Source organism: Oryctolagus cuniculus, chromosome 4, assembly GCF_964237555.1.
Source record: "Oryctolagus cuniculus chromosome 4, mOryCun1.1, whole genome shotgun sequence".
NCBI classification, from domain to species: Eukaryota; Metazoa; Chordata; class Mammalia; order Lagomorpha; family Leporidae; genus Oryctolagus; species Oryctolagus cuniculus.
In genome coordinates, this window is record NC_091435.1 from 161,073,754 (window position 1) to 161,088,029 (window position 14,276).

Here is a 14,276-nt window from a genome sequence, read left to right on the forward strand (position 1 = left end):
GAAAAATGGAAGTATTATAGCAAAAATTAAATATGACAACGTGATTTCACCTCATAAATATCCATGAATACTGGCAATCATAACTTACATGCAAAGAGAAAGCAAAGAGGAAGTTATAGCTGCTTTATAGGATGGAATCCATAGACACTCAGTTTTTTTTTTAGTTCATTGTAAGTTTTGTATTGCAGTACATTTCAGAGTCAAGAAATATTTTGTATTTTCCATTAACAGTTTTTGTGAAGAGAATATTGTCTTTGTAAGTTGTTAATGCAATTGTGAAATCGGCTGAATCTTTGTCTTCAAACTAGGGCTGGTAGACACCTCTCAGTTGCATGAAAGAACTTTTTTTGAACCAGGTATACTGGGAAACTCTTGAGCAGGATCTCTAATTGCAAACCTTTGTGAAGAATTCAATGTAGTAACAGATAGACAGAGTCAACAATGATCCCGGTTCCTCTAGCCTTCCTCTTAAAGGGGTCGAAAATTCCTAAGAGTCACAGCTTCATCTCTGCTATTTTTGACTCCAAGCAGCGAGGCTGTCTTGGGTTTCTGGTCACAGAGGAAGCAGATTCAGCACTTTGCGACTGCATGCACGTGAACATGAACTGCAAGGCATTTCAAGGAGTTGGCCAGCACTTAGAATGAGACAAAGAGCTGATTGTGAAGATTGACAAACCCAATGTGCTTTGAGTTTCCATAAGTAAATCAAACCTGTGCTAGTGACTCTTCTACCACATGTCGACTAACTCCAAAGAATTTTTTTCTGACTTTGACTGTATACAGGGCATTTGACAAAAAACCTGGGAAATATTTCTTCCATGATGTTTTCCCAAGGTCTTCAAAACTGTCATAGAAAAATAGGGGCATGGTATTAAGTGGAGGTGGGTTTAGAGCTGCGAAGGGAAAACTCGGTGCAGGCTAAATAAGAGCTACCTGACTATAGGTTGTAACAATTTTTGGAAGTGCTAGTATTATCAAGCCATATTTAGAATACACTCCACTTCCAACTTTGAATGTAAGATAATAAATGAATCTAAGATTCTTCAATATTTTTATTACAGTAAGTGTTTGTTGCATTGATTAATGTCCAAGGAAAACTGTTGGATTATTAGGGATAAAATTGGTGTTTCCCACCTCTAGTACTGTTGACATCCTGGGTTGTGTAATTCTTTCTTAAAAGATTGATGTATTTATTTACTTGAAAGGCATAGTTATAGAGACAGATCTTCCCAAATGGCTGCAATGGTTGGGACTGGTCCAGGTCAATGCCAGGATCCTGAAACTCTTTCCTGGTCTCCCATGGGGATGCCAGAGCCCCCAGTACTTGAGTCATCTTCCTGCCAGGATACAGGCAGCAGTTGAACCTGCATCACAATGATAGCCTCCCTTTAGTTCTTAGTGAGAGGCTGCCTTAGGGGTTTTAGGATGCTTGAGGGTCTTTATGCTCTACCTGTTGCATGTCAGTAACACACACTCCCACAACTGAGATATCCAGCAGCCTTCGGAGATAGACCTATTTCTGCCGGTGATGGGTTGGAGCAGGAAATCACACAGTAAGAACCACTGGTTTTGGATAGTCAGATACCACACCTGGGGTTTGCCATCACTATGTCATAAATTAATGTCTAATAGGAACATCAATAAAAACCAGTTTTCCTACAAGCTCAGGAGAAAGTTGAATAGAAACTATCACCTGGGGGCCAGCGCTGTGGTGGAGAAGATAAAGCCACCGCCTGCAGTGTTGCTATCCCATCTGGGTACCATTTTGAATCCTGGCTGCTCCACTTTCAATCAGGATCTCTTCTGTGGCCTGGAAAAGCAGTGGAAGATGGTCCAACTCCTTGGGCTCCTAAATCCATGTGGGAGACCTGGAGGAAACGCCTGGCTTTGGATCAGCTCAGCTCTGGCCATTGCAGCCATTTGGGAAGTGAAGCAACAAATGGAAGACCTGCCTCTGCCTCTGTATAACTCTGCTTTTCAAATAAAATAAGAATCTTTTTTTAAAAAATCATCTGACTAAAAACTGAGATGTGCTAGAAACCAAACTTTATTTTTGGGGTATATTACTTAATCTTTCTGTTTTTCTAAATATATTTCAAAATTCATTGAAAGATACAGTGACAGGGAGGGAAGTGGGGATGGATGGAGAAAGGGAGAGATCTTTGATTTGCTGGTTCACTTAAAAAAAAATGGCCATAACAGCCAGAGCTGGGCCCAATCAAAGCCAGAATCCTGGAACTCCATCTGATATCCATGTGCATAGTAGGGATTCATGTACTTGAACCATCATCTACTTGCCAGGTACATTAGCAGGAAGCCAGGTTGGCAACAGAAGTTAGGAATCCAACTGGCCCTAAAATATGGGATGCAGGCATCCTAAGCAGGGATTTAGTCTGCTTTGCCACAATGCCTGCACCTTATTTTTAATTGGGAATTAACTGTATTTAACTATTGGATATAATATTCAAATGCATATATGTAATGTGTAATGATCATATGGTAACTGACACATTGGCACCCAAAATGTATGCCTGATTTTGTGTTGGGCACATTTAAAATCCTCTCTACTAAGTATTTGGAGATATGATTGTTACTATCCATAGCACAGTCAGTAGGATAACTGGTTGGTGATTCTATTTTGTGGTGGAAAGTTTTGAAATGATGCATAATTGTTTCATAAGGTGATTTTCCATGAACTTTGTGAACATTGAGTCATCCTGCTTGTCAAACTGCTTCCTTGAATGTGTTGACCTTCCTCTACTCCCTCTTCATCCCCTTTCCAGCCTCTAGTAACTAGTATTTCACTCTATGACATCAACTCTTGGAGCTTCCACATGTGATAACACAGAATATATGCCTTCCTGGATGTGTTTTACTTAGCTTTACATAGTGTCATCAAGGTGCATAGATGGTCCTACAGTTGACTTGACTTGATTCTCTCTTCTATCTGCTATGTAAAATTTTCTTTTTCTATTCATCTATCAATGGACAGACAGGTTGATTCAGTATTTGGCTACAGTGAGCAGTGCTATGATGAACATGAGATCAGATACATCTTTAGCATACTGATTCTCTTTATTTAGGATAGTATTCAGTGGTCTAACTGCTGGATCACACAGTAATTCTACTTCTAGTGCTTTGAGAAATCTCCCTACTGGCTTGGGTGTGCTGACATTCCCACCAACTTGTGTTACTCTTTCTCCACATGCTTGTCATCTTTTTGTTTGCTTGTCTTTTTTTATAATAGTTATTCTGATAGCTCTTTGTGGTTTTGATGTACATTTCCTTCATAAATAGTGATATTGAGCATTTTTCATATGCTTTTTGGCCATTTCTATAAATTTTTGTAAGAAACATCTACTTGAATCCCTTGCCCATTTCTTACATTGAATAACTTGATTTTGTTTTTGTTAGGTTTTGAGTTTAAGTTACTTATATATTCTGGACATTAACTTTGTCAAATGTATATCTAGAAAATCTTTTCTCCCATTCTATAAGTTGTCTCCTTACTCTGTTAATGGTGTTCATTGTGCAGAAGATTTTTACTTTTCTGGAAACAGATTTGTCAATTTTTGCTTCTATCTGCTTTGGCGCTCATATCCCAAAAGTTGTGGCCAAGACCAATGTCATGAAGCATTTTGCTTGTACTTCCATGAAGAAGTTTCATGCTTTTGGGTCTTATGTTTAAGTCTTTGATTCATTTGACTTGGTTTTTATACATGAAATATTTTTCCATCCCTTCACTGTGGTTCTTGGTGTCCCTTTCATTGAAATGAGTTTCTAATAGGTAGTTCCTTGTCATAGGACCTTAATGTTTTCATCCATTCAGACAGTGTGTGTCTTTTAATTGGGGAATTTAATTGATTTACTTTTAAGGTAACTGATACATAACAACTTATTCCTATCATTTTGTTCATTTTCTGGTTTTGTATACTCTATCTTTTCCTCTTTGGTTAATCTTGACAATTAGGTTGTTTTCTGTGGTAATCAGCTTCTCTTGTACATCTCCTCTACCAGTAAGTTACATAAGTTTTTTGTTTTCATGATAGTAATTGTCATTTTGTGTCTATATGTAAGACTACTCAAGTATTTATTGGCAGTCTCTAGTGGTGCTATTTCTGTATGGAGAGGCTTTATTTTTTTTTCATTCATTTCTGAAGGATAGCTTTGCTGGGTATGATATTCTTGACTGGCAATGTTTTCCTTCCAGCACTCTGAATTCATCACTGCATTGTCTCAGACCTGCAAAGTGTCTGCCAAGAAATCTAATTGGAATTCCTTATACTTTATTTTTCCTCTTGCTGCTTTTAAAATTACCTCTCTGTACTGGTAAGCTTGATTGCAAAATGCCTTTTAGAGGACATCGTTGGGTTGAGAAGTTCTTAGATTCACAAATTTGGTTGTTCACCTATCTTCCAGAGAATGGATACCTTCAGGTATTATTTGATTAAATATGCCTTCTTGCCTTCTGTGCTTTTCTGTCTTGTTCTCTTGAACTTCTTTAATGCAAACATAGGCTCACTTAAAATGGTGTCCCATAGGTCTCATTTTCTATCTTGAGTCTTTTTCATTCTTTTGTCACCCCCTAACTGGGCTAATTCAGAAGTCCAGTCTTCAACTTTAGCAATGCTTTTTTTTTTTACCTTTGTAATGCATGATATTTCTGAATTACATTTTTCATTCATTGAACTCTTTGGCTACAAGATTCAACGTTTGTTTTTTCTTATTTCTATTGAATTTTTCATTCACATGATAAATTGTTATATTTCATTTTACTGAGCATTCTTACAATTCTCACTTTGAATTCATTCTTAGGCATTTTTCACACTTTGGGTTCTGTTAATAGATAATAATGGTGTTAATAGATAATTACTGTGTTCTACTGGTATTATCTTATTTCCTTTTTCCTTCTTGTGTTCCTGTAGTGATAATTAGTATATCTAGTACATAATTTTCCTTCTAGAATTTTATGCATTTTGTTTTGGTAGACGTTGATTTTTTTTTTTTTTTTTTGTAAATGAGTGCTAGGTTGTTAATCAGGTGTAGTGTATTTTGATTTTTGGTAACTGTAGTAGAGTGACTTAAGGCTGGTTACCTCAACTATGTTTGTCATCAACTGTGTGTATGATGGTACAAGTGGACCAGGCTGCAGGTGTTTCTGACTTGCGTGCCAAAGCACAGTTTTCTTGGAGACAGAACCACCACCTGGCTGAATTCTGGGTTTACCAGAAGGGTTGAAGATACTATCTAGATACAGGTTACAATGAATATGAGTGCTGCAGCCTGTCCCGTCCTGCGGGATGTCAACTAGGGCCGAGCACCTAGAAGGAGAGATGAAGGGACAGGAGACACAAAGATGGCAGGAAGACAAGGGTCCTGATCAAGCTGCAATTTTTATTTGACAACCACACTCTTTCATATCATAAAGGCAGGGTGTCGGGTGGGGGAAGGAGGGGCGTTTAGGAGGGCAGGACATCGGGTGTGGGAAGGGGGGAACTTATCTTGTAGCTGCAATGCTTGTGCAAGTAGGGGAAAGGTTACAAGGTCTTAAGGCACAAGGTCACACAAGGTTGCATTATCAGTACTCTCCGGTCTGGGCTGACTAGTCCTGCCTTAGTAGTTTTCCACTAAGAGGCCACATGCTGTGGTCCCTGACAGCAGCCAAGATGGTGGTAGCCTTGGTGGTAGATCTGCCATTTTGAAGTCAAGATCAGTTTCAGAGGGCTTGGGTACTGCTATGCGGCTAGCTGTGCAGCAGGGTTACCCAGATGGTTAGATCACTATCTGGAGGGCTACCAGGTCAGGCACAGGTGCACATAAGCATCCTAGGCTTCCAGCTATGTCTGTTTGCCCTCTTTGCAGGACAACCTGTTCAGTACAGGGTGGAATGCCGCATAGGTTTAGAAGCCAGTGTCTTGGTTTCTCTGTCCTGTTTAGTCTCTTAGCGTTCAGGATCATGGTGCTGCAGCCATGTTGTAAGTGTGGTGGAATCACAGTGGAGTCCCAAGAGTAGAGATTAACAGTTCCTACTAGCCCCTGCAGCAGGACTCAATCCAGCAGTGAAGGCATTTTCTTTCAACATAGTGCTAACTCTGGCAGATTAGTGCACAGGCGTAGTGTATGTACAACATCAGCTCCTACTTCATGACAGTATAGCTGCATGATGTCTGGACACTCTGCAGTCTTCTAGGAGCTTGTGAGGACTGAGAATGTCCTGTGCATACATCTGCAGCAATGGGAACCATTGGAAGTCTCAAACTTGGCTTTTCCTAATGAGTAGTCAAGGTAGGCTTTGAGCCAGTTTGGGCTGGGGATGCAGTATGAAGCAGTGAGGTTACCTTGCTCCCTGCTCCACAGAGCTCTCTTGGGTCTTCAGGTTCCACAGGGATCTCATCTTCCTGTTCCTCCATAGCTTCTTACTAGTCAAACAATAGTTGTTTGTTCAGTTGCCTCTTTTTGAGGGGAGGATGAATGACAGGCAACATTGTTAAACTGTTGATGGTGACAGCTCCTCCAACCTCAGGCCACTAGAGTGGCAGGAACTTAATCATAGCCAATTGAGTCTTTTTTTTTCCAGAGTACACCAAGCCACAGGTACAGAGTACTGAGGAAACAGGGTAGGGTTGTGTGTTAGAATCCCTGTTCTGTGTTACCCTCTTTTTGATGACTCTTATAAGTCAAATATTGGTAATAGCTAATCATGTTTTATTTCCCCTGTCTAGTTGTATTCTCCAACGTCTCTGGATTCTTAGTGTCTACTTGAAAAGATCACCTCAGGTGTTATAGGGATTCTGCAAAGCTTTCCTTGGAACACTCAGCATGCATGCATTTTGTGTGATGGAAATGTCAGTAAAGCCATCCCCATGTCCAAGGAGGGATTACACTTTTTTTTTTTTTTTGATGTGCACTGACAAGGTCATGTTGCAGAGGAGCACATGGGATAGGAGATGCTGTCATTTGAGATGCTATTTCCAACATTGTTAGTGGAAAGCAGTTTGCCACTCATGTGTATGGATACTGGCACTGTTGTTCACAGGTTGCCTGTTTTTTTTTTTTTTTTTTTCCTCTTTAGAGATTTGGGAGTTTAAAGCTCTTAAAATAAGAATTGAACTCAATTATGACTAACTTCTCTACTGGCTATAAATAAAATGTTCTCTGTATTTCCACATAGACTCCACATAACCCAGGCTATGTCTCCCTAAAGTTTAAATAAGTCATTCATCATGTATTAAAAAAAAATCAAAGACAAGAAAAATTCTGCCATTTTGAAGAATCTGCCGTCAAACTTCAAACATGAGATTGAAAAGCATTTTAAAGGTCAGGGCTTCCCTGGAACATTGACTTATAAGGAATATTTTATATCATGTTCTAAGATGGTAGTCCACCTAGTAACTGTCTCAAATTCACCTACTTGATCAGATAGTGCAGTATTTAAAGATGAACATAGGACAAAAGATAGAAACAGGAAAAACTCATAAATACTGTGTCAACTAATTATTTTAGGCAGAAAAAGAAGCACTGCTAAGTTTTTCTGAATTGGAGTTAGTGGTTAGAGTGAGATCTTCCATCTGCTGGTTTACTAACCAAATAGCTGCAGTGACCAGGGCTGGCCAGGAGCTTCATCTGGGACTCCCACGTGGGTTCCAGAGCCCAATTACTTGAGCCATCTTTTGCTTTCCGCGACACAGTAGCAGGGAGCTGGATTTCAAGTGGGGCAGCCGGGACTTGAACCGGTGCCCATAAGGGATGCCAACATTGCAGGTTGCAGTTTTATCCACTATGCCACTGTGCCAGCCCATAATTGCTGCTATTCTAAGTGGAAAATCAAAATAGTCTCAGTCCTTAATACTGTATTCTGGATGTCTATGCTGCCACCAACTTCACATTGAAGCCTAACCCCCAAGATGATGGAACTCAGAGGTAGGCCCTTGGGAGGGCTGTGCCTTCATGAAGGGAGTTAGCGCTCTTATCCCAGAGGCTTGTGGAGGACTATTGGCCCTTTGCGGTATGTGAGTATGCATCGTGATGGTGCCTTCAGGGAGAGCAGGCCCTCACCAGACCACCACGACTGCCCACACTTTGATCTTGGACTTTCTGAACTCCCAGACTGTGAAAAATAGATTGTTCCTATTTTGTTTCAGCAGCCCAAATGGGTTAAGACACTTAACGTGAAGATAAGTTGCAAATTTAAATGGCTATTTTAAGTGTTTGGAGAGATGGCATAATTCCCATAAACAGACATGTTGCAATAGAGCAAGTATATTTTTGCACTAAGAGTCACAAATCGCATTTCTCAAAGCAAATTTCTTTCAACTGTAACCATGATAAGTAGTTGAGTGCATTGTTACAAAGCATGTTGATAACCAGATAGGGTAATAATTCTAACCTCTCTGTCCTCTCACAAACTAGAATTCCAGTTGTTCATCTAATTCTTGTAGGTTGGGATCAAATAATGCAATGAATGGAAAAAAGACATGCAAGTTAAATTGTTCTTAAAGTTGTGAAGAACTTTAGCATCTTGAAAATAAGCTTCAGAATCTGAATACTTGGAGGAAATTTCTTTTATTGAAGCTGTTCCTCTCTTTGAAGTATGTTATGGATAATCTGTTATGAAGACGTTGACTCCTATGAGGGCTCTTGTAGAGGTTTATAGAAAATGTATGTCATGGAAAAGCATGTATAGATTTCAACTTCTCATACCAAAAATAAACGTTGATTTGTATGTTACTCACAAACTTTTTGAAGCTCCCTTCTGCACCTTGAAACTTAGGACATGTGATCAAATCAGATTCATTTAAAATGTTAAGGTAATGACATTCCACATAATTTAAAAGGCAGTTGTGTATGAATAAAAGAGGGAGGAGATGTACAATTTGGGACATGCTCAACTGGACTTGCCCCAAAGGGTGGAGTTAGAATCGTGCCAGGGGATCCCAATACAATCCCATCAAGGTGGCATGTACCAATGCCATCTCACTAGTACAAGTGATCAATTTCAGTTCACAATTGATCACACTGATAGGTCTAAGAGTCAAAGGGATCACACAAACAAGACTACTGTCTGCTAATACTAACTGATAGAATCAAAAAGGGAAAGAACGATCCATCATGGGAAGTGGGATACACAGCAGATGCATAGAATGGCAGATGTCCTAAATAGCACTCTGGCCTCAGAATCAGCCCTTAAGGCATTCAGATCTGGCTGAAGAGCCCATGAGAGTATTTTAGGCATGGAAAGCCAAGACACTCTGGGAAAAAAAAAAAAGACCTAAATGAAAGATCTCCACGAGTGAGATCCCAGTGGAAAGAATGGGCCATCAAAGAAGGAGGTACCTTTCTCTGAAGGGAGGAGAGAACTTCCACTTTGACCATGGCCTTGTCTAAATAAAATCAGAGTTGGTGAACTCAAAAGGCTTCTATAGCCTTGGCAACTCATGACAAGAGCCTAATGTGAATACTGATGCCATAAATAAGAGTGTCAAATTGTTAAGTCAACAACAGGAGTCACTGTGTACTTCCTTCTTATGTGGGATCTGTCCTTAATGTGTTGTCCAATGTGAAGTAATGCTACAACTAGTACTGAAACAGTATGTTACACTTTGTGTTTCTGTGTGGGTGCAAACTGATAATCTTAATACATTAAATCGATCTTCTGTATATAAAGATAATTGAAAATGAATCTTGATGTGAATGGAATGGGAGAGGGAGCGGGAGATGGGAGGGGTGTGAGTGGGAGGGAAATTATGGGGAGGGAAGCCATTGTAATCTATTAACTGTACTTTGGAAGTTTTTATTTAATAAAAAAGGAAAAAAAAGGCAGTTGTGTATCAAGTGAGAACATCTGAAAAACCCTACTTAAAATCTGACTCGGGAAGCCTGGAGCTATTCTGCCCATGCTTATTGACTGGGATGTGAAATTATGTGATAACTTTGAGCGCTTGAGTTCTGTTACATTGTCTATTTGTTAGACTATTCATTTTGTTCATTTGTCCCCTTACTATCCTATCTTAGGAGTTCATGCTACAAATCCATCTAAAACTTAGACTCCAAAGGAACTATGTTCACATTGATGACTCCTAATTGTACTGCCTGTTGAAACCACAAATAGAAGCAAAAACAGAACTTGTTCACATATCAAGCTAATTTTAAAGTTAAATGGCCTCAACTGAGTGGCATTTCTTGGAAAATCACCTTTTCTTTATCACTGTACAGTTCCAGTCAGGCCTTATTTGAACATTTCACCATATCATCTGCTGAGCTGTAGAAGGCAAAGAGAATTGTATGCCTGTGTCATTGAGTATGATGGTTATTTTTTAAAATGCCTTTAAAAAGTTGAATCAAATTAAAACTACATTTGAGTGTAATAAAAATTCCAATAAAGAGCATTTACAAAAGAAGCTACAAAGAAACAAAGATAAGGTGTGATAGGCAATATGAAGGTTAGTATGGAGGGAAATTAGCCATGTGGTGTGGATGGGCTCAGTAAGGATTAGCATCTGAAATGCAGTTTGCATGTGTGAGTTCCAGTGATGCCAAATTCCCCTCATTTTATGTGTCTTCATAGGTTTATAACCTTCTAAAAATAATTCTTTGTAGCTCGAGGTTCAGAAAGCTTAATTTGCATTAATACATGATGTGCTGAGAATATGAATATCAGGGCTTTTTATCTGTGCTTCAGAGAGAAGCATAGACAATAACCAACCTTGCAACTCACTCTAATGACAGACAGCTAGGGCGTTCATTTCCATTCCTTTCTGCTGCAGGGGGAGGGTGAAGGAGGCTGAGGCACACTGCAATTACTGCCTTGTGGCTGAGGAAGAGAACCAGCCCGGTGTGCAAGCAGAAGGATGGAATATTCAGGGAAGCAGTGTCATCCAGCGCAGACCCGCCTGGGCTGCAAGGTCTCAGCTGTGAGCTTTTGAGCTCTTGGATGCGGACATGTGTTTCATAGGCAATAGGCACAACCCAGAATTAGAACTTCAGAATTAAAGATGCACCCAGCGGTCAGGTTCAGCCCTGGAGAAAGAGCTTATGTTGTTTTCATGTTTATCTCTCTGGTGATCTATTCCAGCCTTCATGGAGAGAATGACCTTTCCTGTGTGAGAATGAGTTGAGGATTTTACCCAAAACAAGCCCTCAGGGAGAAGGTACAGATCTGTATTCAAACCTTGATAACTCATCTTATTTTGGAAATCGTCTTACAGTGACTTTATTTTGAACAACCAAGAATCCTGTTGGGAATATTGATGAGTCTAATATATCTTCTTTTAATGCTGGTTTTGAATACTTAGAGGGGTAACATGAACAGAAGTGCTTTGTCAAAAATGGAAAGGAAGGTAGCATGGTACTGGATTTCATTGGATACGTACTTTGGAAGACGCCTTTATAAGCGCGTAGAACAAGTCTTTGTATTAAAGAGGTTACCTCGTAGACACACCCAAAGGATGAATAGGCAGTCCCACATCCCACCACTTCGAAAATCCAGTACTAGAGTTTTGACTTAAATTTTCCAGAAACATCATTTTACATGAATTCAAAATGTACAACACCGGAAGTGAAAGTAAAATGATACATTCTGGGATATTCTTAGATAACAAAAGCGTGGTCCTCTGGATGGTGTCTTCACCATAATGTGAAAGGTGCATGTGCTAGGTTTTGATGCTGTTGTTTGAAAGATTTCTGAATGTAATACTATTTTATATCTTTAAGAAACTGAATATCCTAAATAAGTGTCCAATCATTTGATTTCCATACATAGAAAGTTCATATATTGTAGTTAACCTGGAGTTGTTTTCCTTGTATCAGCTGATTGGGAAAGTAGAACATTGATTAAAGTCCTGTCATTTGAAACTCACATATCACCTGTTCCTCCATTTAAATCAAAAATATCCTAAGATTTGAGCTTGTACGTAAGCTAAGACCACCTCATATGCTGTAAACTTGCCATAATGACCAAATATTGATGGGCTTTGGATCAAGATGTGATGAGCAAAGAGAATCAAAACACTTCAGGTATATAGTCTGAAGATTTAAGAATGGCCTTAAATATTGAAAATATTGCAACCGGGATGGGAGAAACTAAGAATGATTCATCAGAGCATTGCTGTTCACTAAGTACTCCACACTAGAGCTGCTTAATCCAATTTTGTGTACCTTCCATCCTCTATTTGCTCACCAAAAATCAAAAATCTGAAGATATGCAGCATCCTAAATACTACACTGAGTGCCAGAGATAGAATGCTGATTCAGAGACACAAGTCTTTAGCTCAGCCAAATCCAGGCTGGTCTAGAACATAAGTGGGCTCTAGGACATAGGCCCTTGGATTCCCAAGGCCATGCTTTGGGTTACAGAAGCAGTGTTGTATGATCATGTAACCAGGGACTAACATCTAGGAGAGGTAAGAGTGTGCACTCCTGCGTTTGTTCATTGCAGTTGAATGAATAGCAGGTGAATAGTGAGGTGCTAAGGTGGACCAAGGATTGCAAACAACAGTTTTATGGCCCTGTGGAGCTTTCAGTTCAGACTCCAAAGCACCTGTTGTCCTAAGTGCATCAGTCACTGCACTAAAGCAATGCCACCAATCAGCGTCGAGATTCTTAGAAACAGGAGCTGCAAAGAGTAAATACTTGTTACTGGCCAGAACCTACCTCGAGTTTTTGAATCTTTATCAAAGTGTGTGCAGAAAAGCAAACAGTAAACGTAGAGCTCAATCAAGTTCCACAATGTGATCAGCATCTAAGAAGCCTCGTCTGGCCACCGTCTTCGTTATTTACTCCAAGAGAAAGTGGCAACCACATGTCAAAGCTGAATTAATCTTTCCATTTGTGAACTCATAAAAAGAATCACATGGGTGGGTTTTTTTTTGAATCAACCTTGATTCAAAATCAACTTTGAGATTCATCCATATTTTTATGGCCACATTTGCACAGTATTTCATTCTACAAGTACACTTCAATTCATCCCTTCTGTGCATGAGCAATAGGAGTAGATGTTAATCTCTGAATTATAAATAGCACTATGATAATTCGAGTCTGTGTCTATTAGTGAAAACAGATACACACACTTGATAGGTAAGTGGAGTTGGCAGAAATAGAATTGCTAGATCAGGGTGTATGTGTGTGTTAGTAGATACCACCAAACTGTTGAAAGTGGCTGTACCATTTTGGATTCTTCAAAGTTCCAGGTCTTCCATGTGATTACTTAGAGCTTGGTATTCTAGTTGTCTTAAATTTTAACCCTTCTAGTCAAAGTTTCATTGTCATAAAACAATAGTTTTAAGTGAATTTATAAAGAGAGAGAGTGGGAAGGCTTCCCTGGAGAATTGCTACTTGAAGGGATGAGGGGTTTTTAACTAGGAGAGAACAGCACTCCAGGAAGCAGGAACTGTGTTATCAAGAGAATGGCCGCAGGTGCAATGAGCAGAAAGAGCTGGCAGTCGGAGGCAACAGGACAGTCATGTCAGGAGCGGCCTGGTGGGGAAGAATCTAGGAGGTCAAAGAAGTCTTGTGTTCATGCTAAGTGCAACAGAGTCATCGCCAGTCACCACTAAATTCGAAGAGGTTGATCAGATATCCTCAGATCACTTCAGCTGCTGTATGGGTGCAGGAAACTGAGGGAAGAGAAAAGGGAAAGAGGAGGAGGCTACTGTAAAGACCCAGGAGGGAACCACTCCAGTTCTAGGGTAAGGAGTCCTTTCTGGGTTGTTCACCTTACCTGGTGCTGGAAGTCCGTAGTAGGTCTAATGCATGAGCCTGATTTCACAGCTTACTCCTCTTGGATGTTTACTCACTTCTCCAAGCCTTGAGGGCTAGATTGCAGTAGAGAGAAATGTGAGGAAAGTATGGCCATGGGGTCAGTGTTGTGGTGTAGCGGGTTAAGCCATTGTAATGCTTGCATTCTACATAGGCACTGGTTCGAGTCCCTTCTGCTTCACTTCAGATCCAGCTCCTTGCTAATGGCCTGGGAGAACAGCAGCAGATGGCCCAAGTCCATGAGTCCCTGCATCCATGTGGGAGACCCAGGTGAACCTCTTGGCTTCAAGCTGGCCCAGGCCTGGCTGTTGTGGCCTGGGGAGTGAACCAGCAGACGGAAGATCTTTCTCTATCTCTGTTTCTTTGTTACTTTGCCTTTTAAATAAAAATTTTAAAAGTATGGCCACAATCCTATAATCATTCTGATTAATGAAGAAACCTACTTGGTAATTCCAAGCAATTGAGTAGGAAATTGATTAACCTAATTAAAATTATGGCTTCTGATCTGTACTTACTTGCTGTAA